Source organism: Tribolium castaneum, chromosome 10, assembly GCF_031307605.1.
Source record: "Tribolium castaneum strain GA2 chromosome 10, icTriCast1.1, whole genome shotgun sequence".
NCBI lineage: Eukaryota > Metazoa > Arthropoda > Insecta > Coleoptera > Tenebrionidae > Tribolium > Tribolium castaneum.
This window is the reverse complement of record NC_087403.1, coordinates 2139278-2165914: the sequence shown is the minus strand read 5'-3', so window position 1 is coordinate 2165914 and position 26637 is coordinate 2139278. Positions and strand designations below refer to the sequence as shown.

At 37.3% G+C, this 26637-nt stretch overlaps 1 protein-coding gene and 1 long non-coding RNA gene across 2 annotated transcripts in view; both read left to right on the top strand.

Moving 5' to 3' along the window:
• The window catches only part of LOC655978 (ephrin-A4), a 44598-nt gene that overhangs the window by 6623 nt on the left and 11338 nt on the right, over positions 1-26637 (top strand). The window lies entirely within an intron of this gene.
• Positions 16482-17883, top strand: LOC135267234 (uncharacterized). Its single transcript, XR_010335608.1, has 2 exons — positions 16482-17223; positions 17280-17883. It is a non-coding gene; the product is annotated as an uncharacterized LOC135267234 (long non-coding RNA).

The window sequence follows — 26637 nt, the reverse complement described above, 5'->3', positions numbered from 1 at the left end:
CATTATAATAATTATGTCGACCATTATTTATTATGCCTTTTTTATGCAATATTTCTCGGGTTAAATGTGTTAAACATGATAATTTCGTTCCAACTAATTCGATTATTCAAAAGTGGAGAGCGCCGGAGTATCAGTTTCTAATGTGAGCTCGGGGTTGGAACATAAAATAATGAGAATGGGAGCAGTAACTCGAACTCGAGTCAATTTCCTCAAACACGAACGGTTAAAAAGCAATCCGTTTTATTAAATCGTATACGTAATCTTTTCCCTCGCTATCTGCTCCAGCGTTTATGTCCAGGTCGTCGATTTCTCGATCTGGATAGAGCGCGTTGGTGTGGTGGCAAGCTGGCAAGTAAATGCAAATCCCCAGGTGCGATTGATTCTGGATTATAGATGAGGCTCTTGAAGGGGAGTTCGCGTGGCCAGTGTGCGTGTAGAAGAGGCAATAGTATCAACTGACGGGATGTTTTAAACCCCACAATCCAGCGGAAGCCCCGATAGTACAAGCCTAAACCCTCCTCAACCTCAGATTACAACTACATCATCCGCATCATTCACCCTTGCTAAAGGCGACGAGGACAGACTCTGCTTCTGTTTATTTATTTAAAGGCACCCACCACCCGAGTCAATATCCCAATTATCAGCGACTTACTCTCGGAAGCGGGATTTCTACACATTGTTGCAACTTTTGTTCAGGCATCTTGCTTCTTTTGCTCGTATTGAAGAGCGCTATCGTGAAATGGCCGACAATAACTCATGTTATAATCTCAAATTTATGAATCATTTTGAAGTCACGAATGCTGGATGCCCGACTGGGACCGCTCTTGTACCGCTCGAACTAACTACACGACCCTTTAGATTATGTATTTAAATTTTGTACATCTTTTCTTTGATTATTGGTATTTATGACTTTACTCTTTTGTACTACTATATAAAAGAAAAAATATTGCCGCTACATTGCTTCATACCAACATTCTCAAATCGATGGCCAACTAAATTATTACCAAATATTAATAACTTGAATTATTACGTCATTCCTCACGAGACAGTAAACACTGCTCAGGACCAGTATTAACCAAATGGGATTTCAATAACTAATCCTTATCTCGCTCTAAATATGTATTACAATTTCTCCCCGGCCTTACACCGCGGTGCATGTAATAAGAGTCACTTACGGGAAAATTGCCGGAACGTATTTATTATTCTTGTGATGTATTTATGGGGTATTAAAATTATTGATTGAATTCGTTTTAATTATCCTTGTAGGACGACATGGTGTCCTACTCCCGTGTAATTGCTAGTTTAATTGAATACGCACCGAATAATTTACGAATGTCGCTGGAAAGGTCAAACGGGGGATTCTTAGATGTCCGTCGCCTTATTTTAAATTCAAAGTAACAAATTTAGCGTCGATAAATGTCAACCGATTTTACTAATCTCCCAAACCGAGGTAATTCTTGCATAGAAAGAAATGATTTACTTTGTGGGATAGCATCTGGGAGTAACGGGATTAAAAGAGATTTTTGATTGGTGCATATAAACTGGCTGTTTGCTGATTAAATGCAGTTTTACGCTCGTGAAAATTCGGCCGAATTTGTTTCAGCTTTCTAAACCTGATGCGGCACGGGCAAATATTTGGTTTTCTCGTGGTATGGGCCAATCAAAGCATCACCTAATAAGGCGGTCCACGTATTTAGTTCAAAGCAGAATTGCGTCGCAATTTCCTCGTTGTTTTGTCAGTGATTTACTAAGTGCATTACAACAGGTTGTCTGTCATTCCGGAATTAGAAATTCGTTGCGAATTTTTCCCGGACCCTGGCGGGCGGCTCACAATGGCGTATATGTTTGTTCTGTTTTTGGAAGTTGCGCATTTGCATGTTATAATTATGGCAGTTCTGTATGGCGTTTATGGTCCGTATTATAATGCATGTGATGTTTGGTGGCCTCCATTATTTATCCTCAAGTAGATAGTGTGGCTTGAAGATGTATGACAAGCCCTGTACTTTCCGGCATGTAACGAGTAAACAGAACTGTTTATTGCAATCAATATTTCAAACAGGTTGGAGAAGAATATCTAACAATGCATCGGGTAGCCTGTCATTACAGACGTTTATTAATAATCGGGCTCTGTAAATTAATAATTATAGTTAAGTAGTATTGATTTTGCGTTGTTCATTATTGACAATAGGCAAGTGATGCAACGTAATGAGGGTCAGGCCGAAGAATGTCGTGTCGTTTCTTAAAAACAATCCTTTCAATAATAGCCTTTCGCATAAATCTTTCAATATCACAAAGCCAGATAGAGTTTGCTTTATGATCCCACGAAAATCGACGAATAATAACGATCTTTTGCAGAGCCAAACTTGAGTGTATCCGCCGGAATAATTTTGTCGTTTCGTTTCGTTTCTTGACTTCATTATTCTTTTCGATATTTTCCTGTCAGATTTCGTGCCGTTTTTAAGTGATTTTTCTGCTGTGTGCCATTTTCAAACTACGCTAGTCTCAAATCGCTACAGCACACCAGAAATTTCCTTCGGTAGTAATAATGAACAGAAAAAAAATCAATCGATGCCACTGATTTTTACAATTAATTTTTGATGCACTTTGTTTCCGTGACAGCAAATTCAATCATACTGCTCTCTGCTGGATTTTTTATTGGCGCTTTTCTCGCCGCGCTTGAAATGTACCTATCTATAGGTAGGAATTTGTTCGAATCTGTTTGTGATTGCCTAATTATTGGCGATGAATGGGATTATTAGTTGGTAATACATTTATCACTTGCATTTCTGACAGTGATGTTGATGGTTTCGGATTCAATATGTGTAATTAATAACGTGCATACCTACTCTAATCTTAATTTCTTCAAGATATATTACCGCAGAACAATAAAATGAAAAAAGAGTAGTATTTTTTTCAACTGTAATTAAAGTGTATTATAAGTATCGGGCCGGAGTAAAAAATCCTCTAACTCATTATAATTATTGTTGTGGCAAGAATAAGGCATCTACATTATCAAATATAATTACTACTAATTGTATTGCCACTCAGCAAGATATTTTATTCTCTCAGTTGGAGCTCGAACGTGAGTTCTATTTATAATAATACTTTTGTATCTGCGTTGATTGATACTAACATATCATTACCGACATATGGTGTACGAATTATTCTTCCTAATGAAATTCGACAAACAAAAAACAGCTCGTATAAATCGCGATTATGCTAAAACGGCCTGGTTAGCTCGCTTGTTCGCTAATGAATTAATATTGTCAGGTTTACAGATCGTTATAACGAGTCGATTTATTAATTAGGTGATTTTCTAATGAAACGGTTCCACTTCTGATGGCCCATCAGCGGGTCCATTTGTGGCGAGCGTCATTTGGTTTTTATGATGTGACAGTCTTGGAGCGCTAAGCTACTTGTAAACATTTCACGCGAGCGCCGTGATGTTGAAACAAAGGGGTCGGTGTGAAAACTAAACAGAAATTCTGACACTTGTCTGTAAACACCGAGTCCGGCCTCTTCGAAATATGAATACCCGATCTATCCAGAAATTCGTAGAATCGCAACTAGCAACACGATGCGAGCCGCTAACAACACGAACAACACGGCTAACATGACGACGTGAGATCGGCCTTGTTTCCGATTTTACTGAGCTCGCTACTATTACCATACAATGGAATCGAACTGGAACTACGATTCACATCAAATCGTCTATATTATAATACGAATTATTTTGAATACCTCATAAATAAATCAGACCGTCAAAAAATCTGTTCAAACACAAAGGGAGAACCCGAAACATCGGCGAAAGCCAGCCGAAAACGACATTTTTGATAGTCGTCAACACCGACAACTCGCGCCTCCAGACTTGATATCTTCAGCCAATTGTTCATTTCTATTGCGAAAACACCACGGGCAGACCCACACTGGTAGGCGTACCAAAGCTCATTTGCAAAACATCGAAATTGGCGAAACTTGTTTGTGATAAATAAGGAAGATCCCCGAGCTGTCGCTCTTTCAATTTACACCTCGGCCAGATGGCCACGGACTTAGACATGCGAGAACGACATTATTACATTAGGGACGACAAAACTAATCACTCTGATATTTACTTGCTTGTTGGGACTAGAACTTTGTTATTTGATGCAAAACTAGCTCAAGACCATTATTTCTAATTTATTATGGTCAGGTTTTTTGCTCGTAGGCGTCAGAGTACAAATTCGGTTTCATTCCAAGTCTCATTTCACAATTTAAAAAGTAAAAATCGTAATTACTACTAATGCGAACCGCCGCCAAGAAGTAGTAATAATTGGACTTCGTCAAAAACACATTGTCATTACCACGCTATTAGTAGTGTATTAATTATCATAGCTCCGCTGCAGATGTCGAAATGTATACATACCTACAGATATCGTCTTTCATAAGTTCAGATACACGTGTTAAGAATTTTATCTTATAATATAATAACGGGTCAGCTTGTGCGGGAAGCTGAACAAGTCCGGTGTGAATGTTTTGAGTAGGAAATTTGCTGACTGTTTGACGACGAATGATTCTTTGTAACGAATAAGATCCAGTGTCGAGTTTTCCCAAGACGTGTGTTAGTTTATTTGGTTAGATCAGGTATAAGCGCTTCCGTAAGTTGACGGAGAGGATTTATAGCACAAAAGCGTAACGCTGAGTGGTCTAATTTTGGCCGATGTGAGATAATTGTAAACGGAAAAAACAACGAGCCGAAAACATTTTTGTTTGACATGAGATGGTAATTAAAAATATTTTATTGGAAGCCCCGTCTGATGTCATTAATTGTGGTAAGCAGGTGATTAAATGAAAAAGAAACGTTAATTAATTTAATAAAAAAGCTTAAATGTTGCAAGCTATCAAGTAGATTGTTAGTGAGTTTTTTCTGGGTGTTTAAGATCGACGCATTCACCACATAGGTAATAGATGAGGCATTCAACTTCGCATGCACTAGGTCAGTTTAATAATTTTGTCGACACACTTTGTGTAACCTCTCCCATGCGAACTTTTAACCCTGAAGAAGTTGTCAGCGTTTGGATGGAGACCACGACTAGCAATCATGCAATTTGAAATGATTTAGTGCATATTTTAATTGTGATAGTACAGCACGATCTGTGCCATACATTGTTGAATTAATTAAAAATCTTTCCCCTTCGATTAACATCAAGCAAGATAAAAAAGTTCCACCGTCGCAGAAGATTACCTGTACAGGCGAGCTTACTGTACTAATTCATAACTGACAAAATAAATACACTTTTAAGCTGCCGTATTTTTTAATCGCAGCATGTGATGACAATGTAAATTAGATGGGCGATTAGAATTTTCATTTACGAAATAAAAATGCTGCCCAAGAATGTTACTGGTTATTATAATCAGAACTTTTATCTAAAAATTAACATATTTCGTTTGTATTTTATTAATGGTCTTGTGCACGTTTTAGAATTGTTGAAATATGTTACCTGCTTTTACCCCAAAAATTTATTTCGGCATGTCGGCGCTCTAATCTAGATGTGTGGTGTCGAAAATTCCGGACAACCACCCTTTCTTCCACCGCCCACGCATTCTGTCTATAATAACCACACGAGCTAAATCTCGACTGGTTTAATTCAATTCAATTAACCTAACTCTAAGAAATGACTCAGGTCGGATAATTAGGTGCGTTGGATCGGGAAAACACTGATAAAATCGATATCCAGCCCCAGGGGCCCGAAATAATCATGCATTATATTATATTGTATTTTAATCATTATCCTTGCATTCGGAAATTATTTACCATGAAAACCTGATATGTTTGCTCTGTCGGCAGTTTTGAACAAGTGTTTAATTATTAATGTGGCATTCAAACAGTATTGCTAAATATTTTCACCGATTTTGTATCATAATCATTACACAGATACGACTGCGATACAGCTGTTATCACCGACTAAAATAAGCAACAATTCACACTCTCGGGGGTCGGGGTGGACGTTTTGAAAAACGCCACGATCAATAATTGTTAAGGCAACGATTTGTTTGCTCTAATCACATAATCAAATAATAGCTTTTTCCGTGGGTGTAATTGTTTCGAGTCCGACTTTTCTCTTCACGACACACATAATGAGCAAAAATTTATTATCTGCACTTTGGCGAACAGGAAAATACGGATCGTATACAGATGTTTTACAGTCACACGAAATAATCCGTTTCCGTTTTAATCTTAATTTTTAATTAAGTGGTTGGTGAAAGAGTACAGTTTTATTTCATTCTTTTCATTTCTACAAAGACGATTCATTTGAACAATCGCTTGTTCTCACCACGTCTTGATAACGCTGAATTCGACGAGAGGAGTCTTTGAATCAGTAATTATATGGTCAGTGAGTGCAGGGATCTGGAGTTTGATTCGTCAATTTTCGGTTTGATCAAATTGGATTAAATTACCCATTAAGCGTCGGTGTTAAGGGTGGTGGTGAAAGTTATGTTTACCATAAGCTAATTTTGGATAAGATGAGCCGGGTTTTATTGTCGAAACACCGTGTGCGGTGTACGATATTTATATATTAATGGCGTAATGAATTTATAAGGCAATAATGATTAATGATAATGAATAATAAATAAAACAATAATACGTACACCAGTGGAAATATATACCTATACGCCGTAAAATAATAATCTATAAAATACACATTTTATCGTTATTGTTATGGTTATTTATATGGACGGTTTTAATATGCATGTATTTAGGTGAGCATTGTGCAAATATTAAATATTACTTTGTTTTTGTTTCAAACACTACAATTCAATTTCGATTGTGTTGTAAACGCTACAGATGTTTCTTTCGTGGCGTTTGTAAATAAATATTCAGCGAAACAAAATTCTAACGATTGCTTTGATTATGATCGCTCCTAAAACCGGCATAAATTTTAAGAGTAACAACCTTATTACGCGATGAAAAAACAAGAGTCAAGACATCAGATTTAACGAGTTGTCAATTCATATGCAATGCAGATGTTATTCAGTAGCCGAAATTTAACAAAGGACATAAATATTGAAAAAAAATATTTCGTCGATACTTTTGATCTTACATAAAAGCAAAATAAACGATATTATGTCAGATCAAGCATGACAATTACAGACGTATACGTTTGTAATTTATTTCGGAGTCGAGTTGGAAGGAATGATAGCAGGATGGCTCGAAACAAGCTCCAGAGGTACGAATTATTTTAAAGCATCAAGGGAATTGATATAATCTTACCAAGTTTATACAGTCATTTACTAGGCCCAATTTGGGCCTCTTTATTCCCACCTAATCCTAATTGCCCCACTAAACTTCCCTAAATCAAATTAGTGGCGTCGTGATAATTGAATTTTAAATAAACACTTAATTGCACACGCAAGGCGTGGATCTGGGCGCGTTCTGGTCCAGCTTAATTCTTATTTTTCATCGTACGTTTAATTGTAATGATATGTTAAATGAGGTCGGAAATATTCGATTTGGGAGCAGTAATGGTCGAGCGAACGACATAAAATGAATTTATAACGAGAATCGTCAACGTCAATTTGCAGTGGAAACTGCTGTCCAACAGACAAGCTTCGGTATATAAACATTAGGGGAAAATTGAACGTACAACTACCGTCTAAGTAATGAAGATGAAGCTTTGTTATTAGCATTAAATCATTAATATTACCAGATCGATAACTACTCCGTACCTGGACACGTTTCTTTCACATACTCTCATACAAAATGCTTCCAGCCCTCACACATCATTTCATACCTACAAAAACCAACAAAGAAATTCATTAAAAACGCGCTTCACCCCCATTAACTCCAGTAAGGATCAAATTTATATGTCCACCGACAATAACCCCAGGCTAAGACGCATATATCGATCTATAACGAAACCACAAAATCAACAAATGTGCTTGGTCCTCCTTGATGTAGCGACGTCTAAGTAGGTCCGGGTCCGACTTGTGACACTTTAAGAGCGTATTTAAATAAAAACTCGAGAGATTTTTGTTGACAAAATTAAAAAACATATATTCTAGAAGAAGAGTAAATTGTTTCGACACAGGTTGGTTCGTGGAAAAGGTGTCGTTATGTTGGAATTAGAAAAAGGAGCGTTGTGGCACCGGAATAATTCAACCATCTTGACAACCACAAAACAATGTTACATATGCGAGTTAATGTACCGCATATGCATGATAGTTGTTTTACACGTAAACATAAACATAGATTTTCGTGGGCTATTAAAGCTCGTTCTAGCGAAATTTCTATCCGTACAACTGCGAAGCCTTGTGATTTAACGGTCTATAGTTAATTAATAATAATTCTTACGGTTTGGGGAATTGATGAGTTGACGCATCAGTCGCTAGGATCCAGCGGATCAGATAAAGTTGCATATTGCAGCGAGCTTCGGTTATTAAACGGAACAATAATTGGCAATAGACAACATGTAGAGATATAGAATTTAGCATTATTGCAGATTCTTGTGACAAGAGGCAGGTGGTTGCACGAATTATGGTACTTAACACTCATTACCACATGCAGCGGTACAAAGTAGAAGTTTATCGTAAAAACACCAAATCAGATTCCGCTGCTCATTGAATAAAAGATGAACGACAAAATCAAAGGCTGCAGCAAACTGGTTCAAACCTTCTCTCTTTTAAATCCAAATATTTGGAGAGTTGCAATCCTGACGTCAGTGATGCAGTTCAAGACAAACTTGGTAACTCGTTTCCTACATATTGGACGTTAAAATTCCACGTGATAATGAAATTGATTGTGTTAGTCAGAATTTATATACGCTGGGTGTGTTTGAACTTGTTGTTGTCTAATTTTTCAGAAGACTTTTTAATTAAGGGTTTGAAGGATCGGATATTGGAGGCAATAAGTTGACTAAAATTCAATTAAAGTGCAGGACAGGCAATGAGGCAAAAATTAATTTAAAGAAAACAAGTTGATGTCGGAGTTGTAGGCTTCGCCACCCTGGGCGCAATTAAGTGTCAACTTGTTAGTTCGGTCTGTTGACTAATGCGACACCTCTCCTAGTTGTTTTAGTAATCAATTAATTAACTTGTCTTCCGCGAGCAAAAATTCACTTTAATTTATTTACTCGTTGCGTTGCATGTTAATCCTTCAGGTACTGTTACCCATTCCGATTGTGCAATTATTTCAAAAATCGACACCAGTGTGATTTGTGGCGTTCTTTGCGCAATTTCGAATTATCTTACGCAATATTTACATAATACCAATATATTTTGAACAAACAGTGCAACAAATAGGCCGAGAGTTATATGCATGCGTGCGAATCGATTATTTTTTACTTACTTATAAATATATAGAGTGGAACAATTTAACTCTTTACCACAATCACGCGAATCGTAAATCGAAACGGTGAAATGGGGAAATATTGTTAAGAAGCGGAAATGAACCACCATCAGAACCAGGCTCCAAAACTGCAGAGGTCAACGAGAAGGGTCATGAATGACCACACCATAAGCGGTTGTCGTGACAGAAAGAAATAACCAAGTCCCCTTCCTTACAAGCCCAAAAACGGCAGCGATTCAAACTAGAACTCTAATAATAGGCGCAAAGATGACTTTCCCTTGCAGAATGTGCGATCAGATACACCAGGAACTCGAAAAAACAATGACCACGGAGCGAGATTCCCCTAGTATTTTAATTGGAGGAATAACCGAAATTAACATATTTCGCTTTCCCATTTTAATGATATCAAGTTTGTCCCACGCAAGACTGCACACCCCTTGGAAAATCTTTATTCATCATGCGAATTTTATCAAATTTGGGATAAAGACGTTAATGTAATTAAGTGATCAAGTTTTCGTACCGATTTTAAAGGGCTTACGGCGCAATCGCGACAAAAATAATTACATTACTAAAAACTTTAACTCACATACGAATTACCTAATAAATGTTACTTTTACGAGGGGTGTGTAGTCTTGCGTGCGACACCAGTACCTACTTTCAAATTTCATAAAAATGCTACTGTGAAATATGTTTCCTAGTTACGCATCATAGTCCACCGTAAAAACTTTTACGTAACAATGTCTTACAAGCTGACAGGCAGAACAGAATTATTCATTCGATATTTTTGAAGATTCTGATCAACGTTCGTTGTTTAAGGCATGCCAAGTTTTACCGTTCCAGTTATTGTTAATAATTGATCATCTAGTAATTATAACGAATTATTAACTATTGCAAATTGTTTTAAAAAGTCGATTTATTTAGCTTCCAGTGGCTTATATCGAATATCAACACTTGGTTTTTGTTGGACGGTTGTGTTTAAATTTGGCAAAACAGGATCTATGTTATTAGAAATTGGATTTGGTTGTTTTTTATTTAGTGCGCCATTATTATTATTAAAAGCCAAAGCCCTGTGTATAACAGGGGTCATTTATCAAGTGTTTTCAATTACCGCCAAAACTCCATACACCCATTTAATTTGATTATTTTCTGGCAAAACTGTCTAGAAACATTTCGCTTTGATATATGGATATTGAATAGAAGTATAAATATGTGTAGATAGTTTCGAAAGAGCATGAATCGTGAATTTATGCGTTTGAAATGATTCTGGTTGAAAGAATTCCTGAATCATGTTTGCGGAAAATTCTCTTGTCATAATAAGTTACGTGTGTGTGGTTGTGGAAGACAATCCTAATAGGTAACGTCAGTTGGCTATTCGAGTCCGTGGTTACATAAGAAAAATTCCCGTGTAGTAATTAAAGGAAAAGCCATCAATTAAGCGAACATAAAAGTGGTGGTGTGTATGTGACTTTTAGGTCTGGGTGGAGTTTGGGTCTCGGCGGTGTAAAATTGTAATAGCCCCGGCTGGTGGAGGTTTAACTGGTGGTAAATTGGAGTTGTGAGATTAGGGCGTCCGTTTCTAGGTGCATTAATAGCGGGAGCAGTAATTATGTATCGCCCCCGTCAGGAGAATGCTATATCCAGGATCAAGGAATACAATGCCGCCGGCGTCTGACACCCTAATGTGAACATTGTCACCGCTGGAACTACCACCCCCTATCAGGCCGTGCATTATTTGCAGGGTGTAAATAAAAGCGCCTCGCGTTTATATCAATTATAAACAATGCACACCCCGTCCCGGATCTTCTCACTACCGCTCCTTTTACACCTCTCGACGACGAGCTCGATCGGCACTTTCATTCATTGCAGTTCGCGCTATTCAGCCCAAGTAACACCAAACAAAAGACACTGCCTCTTTAAAGACGCTGCAAAACAAACGCGCCGCGTTTACGCTTATCCATATTGTATTTTAAACGAAATATCCATTTTCCCCAAATAAAAAGCAGGCCATTAACGGCGTTTTATGTTTCGCAGCCAACTTTTATTACCGCTGGACGGTACCACGAATCGCTGTAATGTCATCTTTAATTCGTATAACTGTATTATCGACTCACAAAAGCATTTTCTTAACTTTGCTGCTCTCTCGAATATTCAAGCTCAACAGGTGGCATCACAATGTGTGGAATCCATTTGTACTAGAACGGTATAAATTACAGCAGCAACTCCAAAATTTCAGGTCCCACACGAAACCTTTCGATACTTCTCCATCCTCCTATTAACTCATCTAACAGCCTGTTCCTGTTTCTGGCGCTTTTTTAACCAACTGCGGCAACGAACACATTTAAAAAACCATTTTTAACTTACTAGTCGGCAATATTTCCAAAAAGTGCCGTTCTCACGCTTCTTCAAAACATTCCTTCTCAAAGTTTTGTGCTCATCGAATGTTTTCTTACAAACCGTTTTGTTCAGAATAAAAGCATATTTTATTCGTTTTAAATAATCTGAATGTTTTTGGCCGTCGGTGGCCGACGAAATTTATGTTTATTTCTGTAACCTCATTGAAAACAAATCAGGGTGGAGGGATAAGAGCTCAAAGCGTGAAATTTATGTCGGAAAAGTATTAACTGTAAAATGCGGCCGCCGTAGAAGGATAATAATATTGTTATTGGGAGAGTTCCTCACACACCCACCACCGAAAATATTTATAGCGTCTTTTATCCGACTACCTAGGAAAGCCCACCAGCAGATTTGTTAATAAATTAATAACGGATAACTTCCTACATAGTGGTGAGCATTAAGTAATGCATCACGAGTTATTAAAATGATTCAAGCTTAAACAATGGACTTGGCGTTTTAAAAGAAAAAGGGAAAGCGCCGGTATTCAAATCAGACCGTCATACACGCTTGGCACAGTTAACATACCGGGCTTGAAATGTAATTATTCCGCTTCTTGCATGCGCATCTAAATTTTGCAAAATGATTCAAATATGAATCAGGCACTACACCCAATGGGCGTATTGAAGGATACAGTGTCGATAAATTAAAGATTAATTCAAGGTTTATGGACACCGACTAGTGTCATGTATGTGTGCAGGCTGTCCCACTCCAGCATCTGGAATGACCACAAGTGAGAGGGATTGTGTGTGCATTCACATGTACAATTGCACATCAAAGTTGAGTTTTTGAACAAGTAAAGGAAGTCACGACGCCGAGCACTTTGTAGTTAAATTTGGATCAGTTGTAAATTTTGAGACCATTAAGATTGTTGCTTTTAGTAGCTTAAAACACTTTTGTAAGGAATTTCTACTTCGCTGGCACGTGTGCCAATAGAGTGATTTTCTGGAGGGGCTTTAATAATGAAAGAATGTGCTTTTTATTATTATTTTTAGCGTGTCCTTTATGCGGAAAAAATGTTAAATTTTTCTATAGCATCTTAAAATTAATTGCTTGTTGACGTGGTATATTGAGAATGTAATATGAAATTTAATTTAAAATAAACACGGTCCATTGTAAACTTTATAAAGTTGCTGTCAAAACTCGAGATTGAGGATCCACAATTTAAAGGACCTACATTTTTGTGACGTAAATGAGAATATGTTGCAAACGGCGCTTACCTGGAAAGTCAACTAGAAACTCCAACATAAACTTGCCTTATGTGTGATCATTTGGCAGTGCGTGAGGCAATTTAATCTTGTTTCTATCTCCGAGATACAGAGAAAATCAGAAAACGTTGATATTAATTAAAGCTCTTCACAGCTAAGAGCAAATTAATTAAGTTTGTACTACGGGGAGACGAGGTGGAAGCTTGTACATTCCATGTTATTCATGGTAGTCTCTTTTTACGCCGTGATATACTAGAAGTAAGCTCTAAGTTGTATCGAAAATACGATTCGATTACATAGTTAGTCGGAGTTAAATTAAATGGTTTAAAATTTCATCATAACGAGGAGAAGTAAAGCGGTTTTCTATTCTACTCGTATTAGAATTTAGAAAAGGCCGTATTTTAAAATATCTGAGGCATTATCTGGGGCACGATAAGAGTTCCAAAACACAAATCATGATAATCTGTGCTAGAAAGTTCCAAAGTTAACCCCCTGTTAAATAGGTTGTAACTGCTTCCACCTACTAGTGAAATAAAGCGAAAACGTTAGTACGATGATAACACCTGCACCGTTTTCGGTCTCGTAAAAACATTTTTATTGCTCGTGTGTGTTTTCAGGCATGTTTCATGCTGTGTCTATTTTATTCAGGTCACCATTAGAATGTCATAAACTATGAAAGATAAAGGTGCGATTAAGGAAGATCCACTATCGGATGCTTTAAAAAATTCTACATCCTACACCAGAAAGCTGGTATGTTCGAAAAAAATTTACGACATCGGTTATAAAAGAATACTCGTAAACACAGTGGCATATGGTGGGTGACTTGCGGCTCCGGATGGTCCTTTTTGACAGTTTCCGTTCCGAAGAGAAAATGACTCAAATAAAACGCTATTTATTTTGTTTCATGTTTCTCGAGCGAATTTGCAGGTTTCCCTTAATATACCCGGAGGAATAAAGGGCGTTGAAGCCAGATTTGGTGATAATAGAATAAGCGGCCAGTATTGTTGCCGCGCTTGCCGTTACCTTAATCTCTAATTAAACCGAATCACGCAACGTGAAATGTCTAATGAAAATGATGTAATTGTCGCTAATTGCATTTAACCGGACATGAAAAAGTCAAACGGATCAATCATCAAATAAAAGGGCCACAATACTTGACATCCAAGCAGTACTTTTACATCATTAGCAAAATTAATTGTGGCAAATAATAATAAGTACCACATGATTTCACTCTAATTTCGAGAATTAATCTTTATCAAAAACACATCCACCTACGAGTTTTCAACCCAAGTGTAATAGAAAACTTGAATTTTGGTTGAAAACAGCGAAATTCCAGTTGGTTTGGCCGACATTTACAAAATAATCAAGCAACAGTTTTTTGCTCAGTTCTAATCGCTGTATGATTGGTCCGTTTTGCAGTTGGGAGTGCGATATCCCTCCCATATCCAATGACAAACGCTTCAATCGTCTTCCAATTTTTTGTGCGCCAGATAAATAAGTAGGAGGTGATTTTTATATTTTCATTGGTCAATTACTCATTTCTGAGACAAATGAACCGGTTAAGGGCTGGTCTTTCTCACAGAACTTGATGCGAATAAAATGGTCGATTCTGCTTAGGTCTTAAAATAATTTGATATTTTTTTACGAAAACATTTTTTTTAATTTGTGATTACAAATTTAGGAAAAACAAAAAAGGTGGTAAAGTCAACCACACATATGTTTAAATAATTAAGGAAAAAAGTTTTCTTTCTTTCCTGAAAAGATCCTTTGGAACTAGGCCCTTCACATTCATTATTTATTACATATTACATATTTATTGAATTGGTTCTCTAAAATCATCGCCCAACTTTGGGCCAAACGCCGTATTAACCATGTAGTCGATCAGATTTGCGTGAGGACTCGAAAAATGTGCAATAGCGTATCTTTTCGAGGAGGAGCCTTTTGCCGTTGCCGTACAACCGGTATCGGCAAGAACGCTATCAATGCCGGCGAAACCGATAATAGGCGGCATTAGCACATACCAGCAAACTCGAGATTGCAACCCTGCACTCCTATCGACACTTAACAACGCCCATAGCGCCTACGTCGAAAACCGCACCAATTGATTTTTAAAGTGTGTCCAGAACGGCCGATTAGATCGTGACCGTGTCCGACTACAGTCCGTAATTAGTGCCGTGGACAACGCGGCCACAGAGCCCCACATTTTTGTTTCATTCGGCATTAACTACAACGATTAAATTGCAACGACCACCAAATTATATACAATATTTGGGCCACTGTCGCTCGAAAACGTGGAGCATTTTGTTTTTCGTTGCATTATTTTTAATTTGAAATGAAAAATTCTTTCATTAGATGCAAAGGGTTTTTTGTGAAGGCAATTTATTATTGTCTGAAATAAAGGCTTCGCTTTTTATGACATTCAATAAAACGCCGTCTCTGTTATATTAAATAATGCGAAATTAGAACTATTGTTCGGAAAATACAATATTTGATTAAAATTTGACTCGAAAATCGCAGGCAAATGTGGATTTTTCAAGTTGGGAAAACAATACCTATTATTATTTTTTTAGTATTTTAATATAGGAATATTCGGAATTCCGGTGTACTAAATAAATAGGATTGACGAGATAGCCAGTCCGAGGAATTTCGCCACTGGAACATGGGAATTTTGACTTATAACTGAAAAATTAAAATTACGAAGATAGTGATCTGGAATTCCCAGTATTTCGAGTATCCACCGCGGAATTTTTGGGGAAACTGGATTTAAAAATTAGTGTGACATTTTGACAGCGCCATAGCTCACGTTCACAACACGGGCTTGTGTTTTAAGTAACAGCCTTGAGAGTGTATTAAATTTAATCAATTTCACAACCATAAATGACACCAGTCGGAGTATAATATTAATAAGTGATGTTGATGGTCATTTCTTCACTGCCAATTTACTCAAATGATCTGACGAGTGTATATATTCTTTATTGTGAAGTTTTATGGTCCTTTCTAACCTGTTTTACGCTAGTTTTATTCGTATATCATTTTTCTAGCGTCTTTGTCTTCTTATTAAAAATAATTTGCGATTGGGGATAGTGGGATTAGCATTTTAAATACAGCTGTCACTGAAGGCTTTTTGCTAATGGAATTCACAATTATACAACTTGCCATTTTAGTTAACTGGTACAAAGTATAGCTATTAGTGCGACACTGTTCTTCCGCCTAGTTTACTAGTTATTTAAATATTGATATGACAAACAAAGTGTAACTGTTTTTAGTCAAACGACATTACCACCTATATAGTCGCATTTGCATAACACAAAAATACGGAGTACGAATACAAAAATGCATCTTGGAGCAAACATTTTAGATTAGTTTGTTAGATATCTTATTTACTCCGAGTTTGACAGTTCTTTGTTACTGGATACGTAGCCGCCTACATTTAAAATTTAAATAGCGTAAACTGGTTAACATTATGAGGCGATTTTGAGGTTGATATTTATTTTTGAAATATCGTATTACTAAGTTAGTTCTGCTCGTTAAAAATTCAGGAAGGGCAATTTAAATAAAATTGAAATAATCGTCACAAATGAATTTAATTTTTAATTCCGACCCACGGCAGCTTCAAATTAAACGATTAATATTGCCAAGTGGAGAGAACCGAACTGATTTTTTATTTAGAGCAAATATTTTTCGTCACGCTACTTTGTTGTTTGGCGTCAAAGGGGTCATCTAAAATTAACCACAATCCTTATTACCGGTGCCCAATTTCTCGTAGTATTTTTGTTTGTTTTATAACTTCATTAAAATTTAATAATCGTGTTCTATTCTTGTAAGTGTCGCATTGTCTTTGACGGTCTCGTCGCTCTTTTGAGCGTTGTCACTTGAATGTTTTTTATGTTCTTGAGGTGAATTTTGTAGTCGTGTCAACACTCGACAAGGCGTCACTCCATTTCTGTCAGCTGACAATTTGAGTATGTTTGAATTAATATTCTGAATCGCTTTCGTAATTCTCGCAGCACGATCTTGGCCTGGCTCACTTCATCACGACTGTTTCTTTCCGTTTGTCATAAATTCGTCGCGTTGCCCACAAACCCCGCATTCCGGAAAGGATTTTTGGCTTGTGATTGCTAAAAGCGCACATAACGCGTCTGCCGTTTATGTAACGTGGATGCCGTCAGAAACTTAGACAATGGCGCTCCTACTTACTATTCTGAACAAATACCTACAATTAATTCCTTTACTTATTGTTGTTTTCTTTTGCAGGTACGTATTCTTATCCTGCCGTTCCTTATAAAGTAAATTAACAGTATGGTAAGTTGCATGCCTCCGGCTGTTTGAAATTATATTACATAATTATATGGAGTTAGGTACGTGTTAATGTAGCAATCTAAATCTCGAGTTCGGCCAAAAAATTCGTTTTGGGACAACTCTATCCCGGAATGGTGCTACCATTAATTATAGAAATTAATGTCTTATGAATAATTATTGTCTAATAATTATAAATTTTAATTAAACACCGTTTTATTACTTGCTAAAAGCCGAGATTAGATAATAATGTTTCGTGTGATTTATTATAGGCGGGGATCTCGGTTTCGGAACCACTTTGTGTCGGGGAGCTTGGAGCTTTTGGCTTTTTCCTGCGATTGTGGGAATTTCAAAATAAAATACAGGGTCATAATGGTAATCTAAAGTAGGAAACGGACATAAACGTAGCATAATGGCACAACATACACCACGTCATGTGAATGGTGTTCATGCAACAGAGATACAAAACAAGTCTTCTGCATTTCTAGAAAATGGTTATGATGTTGAAGTTGAAGCACAGTTATTTCAACTCTAACCTTGAGACAAGTTGCTTCGGTCTTCTGGGCAAATATTCCTGTAGACATCCACTAACAACCATAAAAACAAATTCCTTTAATATACATTAAAGTTTTAAATATAGGCAACAATTACAACATTCCAACCAAATATTATCTTACTTATTTAAAAAATTTCTACCATTTTAAACGACAGTTACATTCAAACAGCCACTAACAAATTTACAAGCTCCTTAAAAGTTCCATAAAAACTCCAATAAACATTTTATTATTAAATAAATTTCCCATCGAAATTTACAACAACACAATTATTCGTCAAACAAAATGCGTACATGCGGTGGTTCACCTTTCCTGCTGCATTGGCGTTAACATTTTCATTTTCGACTCGAAGGAAAAACAGCGGGTGATGAATAGAACAAATAGCGGAAATCTGTGTATGAAGAAGTGTATAAAAATTGATATAATAAATCTTGGACACGTCGCGGCCAGAAACTCTCATTTCGTAAGCAAAAGAGGGGCATGGTTATTTTTGAGGACAGGAGGGCACATTATCTGCTAAAACCAGACTTGCCAAGAGATATAATATCCATCCATCAAGTCAGCCGTGGTCTGCATGATCGACCGGAATTTCGCGTATTGTACACATACATGAAAAATCATATATCAAAACAAAAGCTCATCAATATCATCATCGCCCGCGCGCATCGCTGTTTTCATGAAAAAAATCAATTGTTTTTACATGACTTTCGGCTATTAACTCATATTTAACGATCCCTTCAATCTTGTTCAACATGGGGTTCAATAACACACAATGGACGCCATCTTGAAAAATGACAATGACGTCGGTTTTAATGCGGCTTGTTTGCCGGATTTTCTCAAGCTTGTGGTGGTGGACACCTATTCATGGCCCATCCCCATGGAAAAAAATTAAAAAGACGAGATAATGGCGCGTGCTTTTATGCTGTTTTCGTTAGGTTTTTCCCCCGATTATTGAACGAATTAATCGGTCGGAGGTGGCGTTGATGAGGGCGCGATTTTGGTTCTATTTAACTTTCCTCCATTTGGGTTCCAAGCAGAGCAATCTATCATCTGCTGAACGATTTCATTCACTATTTGAATGCGTTGAATTTTAGATTTCATAAATTGTTGCTGAAATCATGCAATGCCATTTTGAAAACGATGTATTTTAAATTACCTGATTTATAGATACGAGCTATTAATCAATGTCATTTGAATAGTGCCGTAATGCAACATCACTATTAATGATAGATACACACAGCCATACAATTAATGTACAAAAAACTCTCCCCCGATGGCTTCTGTTTTACAGCGTTTGGAAAAGTAATCCGCCTTATCACGGCAATCTCTATCACTTCTAGCAGTTTGATTAATTAGTGATTAAGCAGCATTCAAACGTAAAGTGCTACAGAGCGTTTGAAATTATTTTTTAAGTTTATAGCCCCCGATCACGTGCCACAGCGTTTACGTCCATGCCCTGTAATAAATTTTACGGAATGCTATTAATTACCGAAATAAAAAATAATATAATTTGAACTTTAGCGATTTTTATAATAACGCGAATAAAAGGGGAAATAAATTTCAGAGTGATTTATGACATAAAATACGCAATTTCTATGATGGTATTGTTAAAGCTAGTGGCATATAAGTTTTATGACGGATTATACTACATATTTTTACGGCTTATAAATTCATACAAAGTAACAATCTGCCTCTTATAGAGCCGATAACTTGCAATTTCGGTACTGCATGCTCTAAGCGCAATAATTGTCGAGCGACTGGTTGAATTTTATTTTTATTTCGTGTTGTCCAGCTTGGATGAAAAAGTGCGGCGATATATAATATAGTATATTGCGGAAAGAACGTGTGTCTATTTTGGCCATCAATAATCTCATAAATCACGAAGCGGATGACGTTTACAGCCGAGAGATAAACAGATTTTTTCGGAAGAGGAACCCTTACATTATCGCGACGTTAAATTTGAAATGTCAATTTTGGAAAATTAATAGAAGGTGGCGAAGCAGTATGAAGTTTTAGCACCTAGTGCGTATCGCGTCCGACAAGCGTGAATCGAAGTTCGTCGAAGACAAATTCGAACATTGTAAAAGATTCAATGAAGAATAAATTAGGAAGGCAGTCGATTTTCTGGAACCACAAATAACACCCTGGAGGACAGAGTGGAGCACGAAGCGACTAACTTCGGTATTTCCTTAACGATTAGCCGCCTTAATCGATATTTTCCCTAGCAATTACGACTTTTAATTAACGACAGATTAATCTCCTAATACTTAAATCACGAAATTGCTTCTCGGTCTTCATCGTTTTGGATGAATCTGTAGACATGTCGAGATAATCCACTCTCCCTTCGCATGGATGGGAATTGTGCAAGTTTTTATGGGATTTTGTAAACAAACTACACAAGCTGGTCCATGACCATTGGCCGTTCCTGATAGCCATAAAACTACAGCGAGTTCTTGCTACAACCATGTCTCCCACTTAATCTGATTTTACGCTATATTGCCATATTTTTCCACTCATTATCTGTTAGTGCTCCACAAACAAACAAGCAAGCAGCCCTTGATAGCGTGAAATACCCAAATATACTCGATTCGCTGCTAATTTATTACGCCACTGGAGACCATCCAAAAATTTTAACTCTTTTGCCTTGTTGCTACTATAATAATAGCAAGGCTTGTGTCTTATATCTTTTTAAAATCCTGCTAAATGGCGACTAGGAAATATTGCGATAAAAAATAAAACTATCAAGTTTACACTACATTTAACAATACTCTGGCGCCGGACGTTTCTATCATTTATTTGCGCATGTCCTCGTCCTGTTCTAAACGCCACTAATGATTCCATTATTTAGAACATGAAATCAAAACGCAAATGTAAACAGCGCTACTTTGTAATTAATTTGCAATTTGCATAAGTATAGACTGCAATAATTAATAGCTTTGACAGTAACAATTAGGTGTTTTTGTCGATTTTTGAAGTTGTTTGTGCAAAATTATGACGGATTATGGCGATTCTTTACACAGTTTATCCGCTTCACACAGCAATAAAGCGAGATTTGTTGGTGTTTCTGTGGCTTATTATAATTATTTCCCTAAGAACCTGTTGCCTTTACTACCGGACTTAATTCTGATACATTGAGATGTGCAGAAAACCTAATCCCGGCGTTTCTATTTTATTCCACCGGTGTAAGAACGGTAATGATAATAGATGGTGTTTGAATTGTTTGCAAACTCGGCGTTATAGAAGCGATTTTCAGGATTGGTTGATTTGGAAAATAATGCATTTGTTATTACGTCCGGACAGTGAATAATATGCAGCGATCAAGTCTGCTTAATTTGAAGTGGATTTGTTGAACCATAGGGTTCGTACGTATAACCATGTACCAATGGAGAAAGGCGTGTTCTTGCTTGAAGTCAAGAATTCAGTGGGTGTGAACATAATAATATAACTGGTTTTAATAATCGAAATGAATCTTTACGACTATTATGATAATGTGAGCTGTTGAGCCGTTTTCCTTGCCATTTACAATAGTGTACGTGGGGATTGAATTTGTTCAGTAAGGCCGCAGTTAATTAGGCGCCAAACTCGAGGACGACTATACACTATGTATGAAGCAAAACAAGAAAAAATCGGCCACACCATCATTAAGTAAAGTTATTAGTTATCAGCGCCATCTGTAGACTGCACAGCCTCAAAGAAGGTCGTTAGCCATCCACCCTGTAGATGAAAATGCGTCAAATGAGTTCGATAGTCTCGGCGCGTTGTAGTTGAAAAAGATTGACAGTCAGAAATTGGTACATTAGATACACTTTAGTGGTGGGGTGCAACGAAGTGGAATTACGGAAAAGCACCTTGTGCATCCGGGGATTACTCAAGCAGCTGTCACGACGACATCTCGCATTTTCCCCGCGATCTCCAATACAGTTACTCCTTTTTTATACAAAACCGAACCCCGGCGCAGAATAGGTCGGAATGCGACCCCAGTATAAATTAAAACGTACTGGAAAATCTGACATAAGACAAAACTGGCCAGGTATAATATAGATAGACCAGAAACCCCCATATTCTCGCTGGCGCGACTGCCCACAAACGTCATAATTCATTTGCAGTTAAGAATATGTCTGACCCGGTCGAAGAACGAGTAGAGAAATCCATCTGTCAGCTATGACAGGCCTATTGTCTAAGTTGTGCACCTCGTACCCAAGGATTATATCTTGTTTTTACGCTTGACCAACACACAAAATACCTTCGATATGGTCGGCGTCTTCCTCCATCCAGCTGATTTGAAAGAATTTCAAGAGCACCCGACACATTGTCAAATTTCACGCACCGGCATATTTGCTCTTCAGCCAGCTGCCGAGAAGACCACCACTTAACGATCACTTGAACGTGCTTGACACTTTCACAAATAAAAGTAACCGCCAATTTCTTCGCACCACAAAAGACCAATTTTTAATTCACTTCTGATATCTTTATCAGCCACTCATCTCATCCGCACAAATCTAAACGCGCCCAGAAAACGCTGCTCTGAGAAGTCAGATTTAATTAAACTGATGCAGAGGCAACTATTGCTTTCTGTGGATTTTCTCTTGGACAGAAAAAATTCAGTGCCTACTTTATCAAAAGTTTGCCTTACTTTCACTACAGAGGTTACTACTAGAACTAGAAACGGCTTTATTAGTCATTTGACCCCTGGGGTGAAAAATTATTGACCTATTAAAGCATTTGCTAACAGATATAATAACGAGGAAGTTTCGACAAAACGCGCCCCAAAATTACAAAAATAAAATGAAGCTGATGTTACTTTCGAAATTTCGTCAAGAATTTCGACAAATTTCGGTCGAGAAGAGAGTTATTCTTACTTTTTTCAAGCTCTTTAAACACGTTTTTGAAAGAGGCGTCATTTTCATTTGGGGTGACTGTACATAGTTTCAAAATATCTTCGTTATAGAAGTAGTGCCACACTTCACTTGGCCAAATCCGATAAAAAACAAAAGTTGTGGCTCCTGTATTTTGGATTTTTTGGATGACAAGCGTGCAGTTAATCCCCTTACTTTTCTACCGTCTTAATTAGTGTATTAAAATCGATTATGGGCGAATGCGGGTAAAACTGCAGCTTATAGACGTTAGATGTTATCCGCGAATGTATTAAATATTGGGTGAAACACCACTATTGGAGATGGTCGTTCTTTCAGTTCCACTCGATCTTGATAGAGTGGTAATTTATGGGCCGGATCGATGTTTCCCATTTTTGGTTGATAATTCAGTCGGTAATTGTTTGGTCGGTTTTGGGGTGAATTTGGGCAATGTTGTGGCAGTGGAGGTTCCACAACGGCAGTGGCATTGCGGTCAGTGAAGTTCGCAGGCCGCACTTCGCACCGGTCTATCGTTGGAATGCTTGACCGGAGGAAGGCGGGGAGTGGGGTGACAGCTTTTGTCAATGAACTTGGCCTCTTGAGGTAACACCAACCAGGTATTCAAACTTGTACAAATTCGTGTTATTATTATACTGCAATAATCCCCTGTGCCGGTAACAGTCACAGCCAAAATATTTCGAAAAATTGCGGCCAACAAAAATTGAAAAATGACCGTAAAAGTATGTTTCTCACCGAAGTCAGCTTTCGAACATATTCATTTAGTTTATTTTATCTCTTTGCTAATTGAAGCTTTTCGCGTTAATTGCACAATAGCACTTATGAGCCTCTTTATTTACCTCCACTTTCCTACAGAGTTCCTCATTGTTTGGCCTACAGCCAAACTTTTACCCAACCCTTACAATTAGCCGAATAATTTTTCAATCAATTTGTTTTTATTGCTTCTGACCCAAAACCGACCTAATCCTTATCCGCAAAGTTTGAATAGTCTCTAAGCCAGCCTCTAGATGTTTAGATTCGACTTTCCAACCCGGAAAAACGGCCACTATTATTGTTTGTTTTTCTCTCAGGATAAGCGATCTAACTACATCACCTTTACATTTACGACCACCCTCCTCATGCCACTTTATTCACTTTTATTTACTTTGCAATCAATACGATTCAGAAGTTTTTTCCTCCTCGAGGAAATCGGTTCGTTTCTCATCAAACTCGACTCTTTTTAGCAATTGTAATGTCTTGCTTAACTTCGAAAGCACAATACATTTTGATTCGGCTACTACCATAATATAAATCAGACTTTTATAAATTCCAAAATTATTTGTACATCAGATAAATAGATTTGGAACATTCAATGGATATGTCATAAATCAGGGGATAACGCTTTGTTACAAACGGATCACATTTGTTTTTTGTTTTATCTCTGAACTTAAACCTTTAATTGTTTTAATTAATATTTAAATACGCACATTTAATATTCGTGATACAATCAATAATTCGCTCAAACGCGACAGACCAAAGCATTTACCTGCGTAATATATTTCGCAGACACTAATACACTTGTAAGTGGATGATCGCAAGCTCACGTAAGATCTGAGTAAGACGGAATTCTTCCTCGAAATATGAGGCAAGAAGTTAATAAACACCTCATAAAAGGTAAATCGCCACTTATTGCGCATAAGGCCATTATCATAAACAGCGAGTACGGAATGGTTAATGCATACATAGGTAAATCTGTGGCAATAAATTTATGATTTCTACAAAAGTACATCATGTGCTGACTTTTAAACTCTATAATTTCGACGGCCAAATAAGAGTTAGCCTGTGATTTATCTGATCTGCTAATACCCCAATCAGGCAGAAACCATACTGTCTTGGCCGAGGTGAATGAACATTTCTAGTAGAACTGTGGAAGTCGTCTACCCAAATTGATAAGATCTCTAATAAAACAGAAATAAATTTTCCTAACGGTCCGATTTTTTCGTCTGGTCGAATGCGTATTATATTTCGGTTTACTGGAACTTGTTTTAATATATTCCATCGTCAAACAATAATAGACAAGGAAACGTAAAATAAATTTAGAACGTGTTTAAACGATTACAGAGGTGTTTGTTGCTCTTGGTTTCCTCAACCAGGCAGTGTCATAATGAAAATTTGTGTTTGCCGACTGTTTGCACATTTCGGGCACTAATCAAGGTTTAATTGCCCGGTTTAGTTTTTGGGTTTGTTGGTAGGTATCGTGAGGGTGGCAATAGAGGTTGATTGTGTTAAGACGAAGGCGTTCAATTTTGGGTTGTAATCAAAGTATTACCGCCTTTACGCCGAATGGTGGCACATGTTTATTGTTGTAAGCCACGTGATTCCGTTCTCTTGTCGCTTCTGGCGTTTTAATGCCGCCATCTGGCATGTAACGTTGGTATTTTTTGGCCCCTTTGCGAGGTGGTCGATTTTCGTGAAGCACTTCTATCAGAATCTATGCATGCAGAAAAATTCAGTTCGATTTCGTTCGCGGGAATTTTACATGTAACTAGAGTAGAAAATTGTTTCGTGATAGGTATGTCATAGTCGCTGGTTGCGCTATCTTAACTATTCGTGTTCTCGTAATGTAACTGCTGATACAGAAACATTTTCAATTAAAAGTCGCACAATTACACGCTGATATTAAATTTTCAACGTTAATTAATTGCCGATGATTGAAAGTTGTATCACTTTGTTTAATGTCGCGATATTATGTCGTGGGTTTTACGATGTCGTTTAGCCATGGCGCGTTTGCTTGGTCAAGAATCGCGATTTTAAACGCGCCTTTATTTACAAATTTAACAACCGGGGTCATTGTGTAATTTCGAAAGAAGCGGGGAAATTTACATACAGTGATGCAATTCAGACGAACGGCAGAAGTGCTATAATTAGTTTACTTAACCAATTTTAAAATAAATCCATTGATTCTCCGGTCCTTTGAAGTCGCCGTACTCCATTAATTAAATAGAGAATAAATACACAAAACTTCACGAAACTTTGACTATTATTTCCAATTAAATATACTTATAGCGTGCTTTAAAAACAATTAATCTGACACTAAAATCCATTAAAGGATATTGATGTGCACTTTAGACTCTTGCACATATTTCGAGCGATGCGGGTCTAAAACACAAGATTTGGGGGTTTTTCGCGTGAAATTGTAAACCAGATTGAATTTTTGGTGATGATATGAAAGCCGACGGAAACGTGTTGTTTGGCAGTTATTTACGTCAAGGAAATGTTCAACATCTATCACTGAAACCATCTAAGAATTTGCGATGAAAATATTGGGTATTGGCCGTCGATTTTTATACGGTTCGTTACACCCTGTCGAGACGGATTGAAAACGCCTCAGTTATCCCAAACCATTTAGTCCTCATATATATTTCGGCCAAAACAAAACTGCAAATGCACCGCCTGTCAAAATATCAATATTTATACACCGACACTTGTGTAAATATCCCGACTAATTATAAAATCACCACAGGACGTCAAATTTTTACACAAATATTTAACAAGCCAAAAAATCTCTCACAATTTAGATTTCAAAGATAACTCCTTGAATTATTTAGAAACCATCGTCTATAATGTGTTCATTATGACTATCACGGCGACTATCAGCCTTTTCGCTGAATACATAAACTGTGAACATCACTTTTGAAAAAGACCATAAATAAAACTGCCCAGTCTATAGCCATCCATATTTCTGACCTGTCGTAAATTTCACCGGACACTGGAATTTCAAAGAGCCTTTACAAATCCGACAAAAGTACGAACAATGCAGGTAAAGCCTTGACAGGTATAGCCCACGACCGACTCAAATTTTGGCCGTCACAACAGACGCAAGAGCGTTTTTATAAACTCGCGCTGATAACGCAGTGTTTGAAATTTTAAACCCGTACACACATATGACAACTATTAAAACTTTTCTCGCTGCGGTTCGGCGCGAAAGCGCCTCAATTTTGGCGACGTTTGGGCGG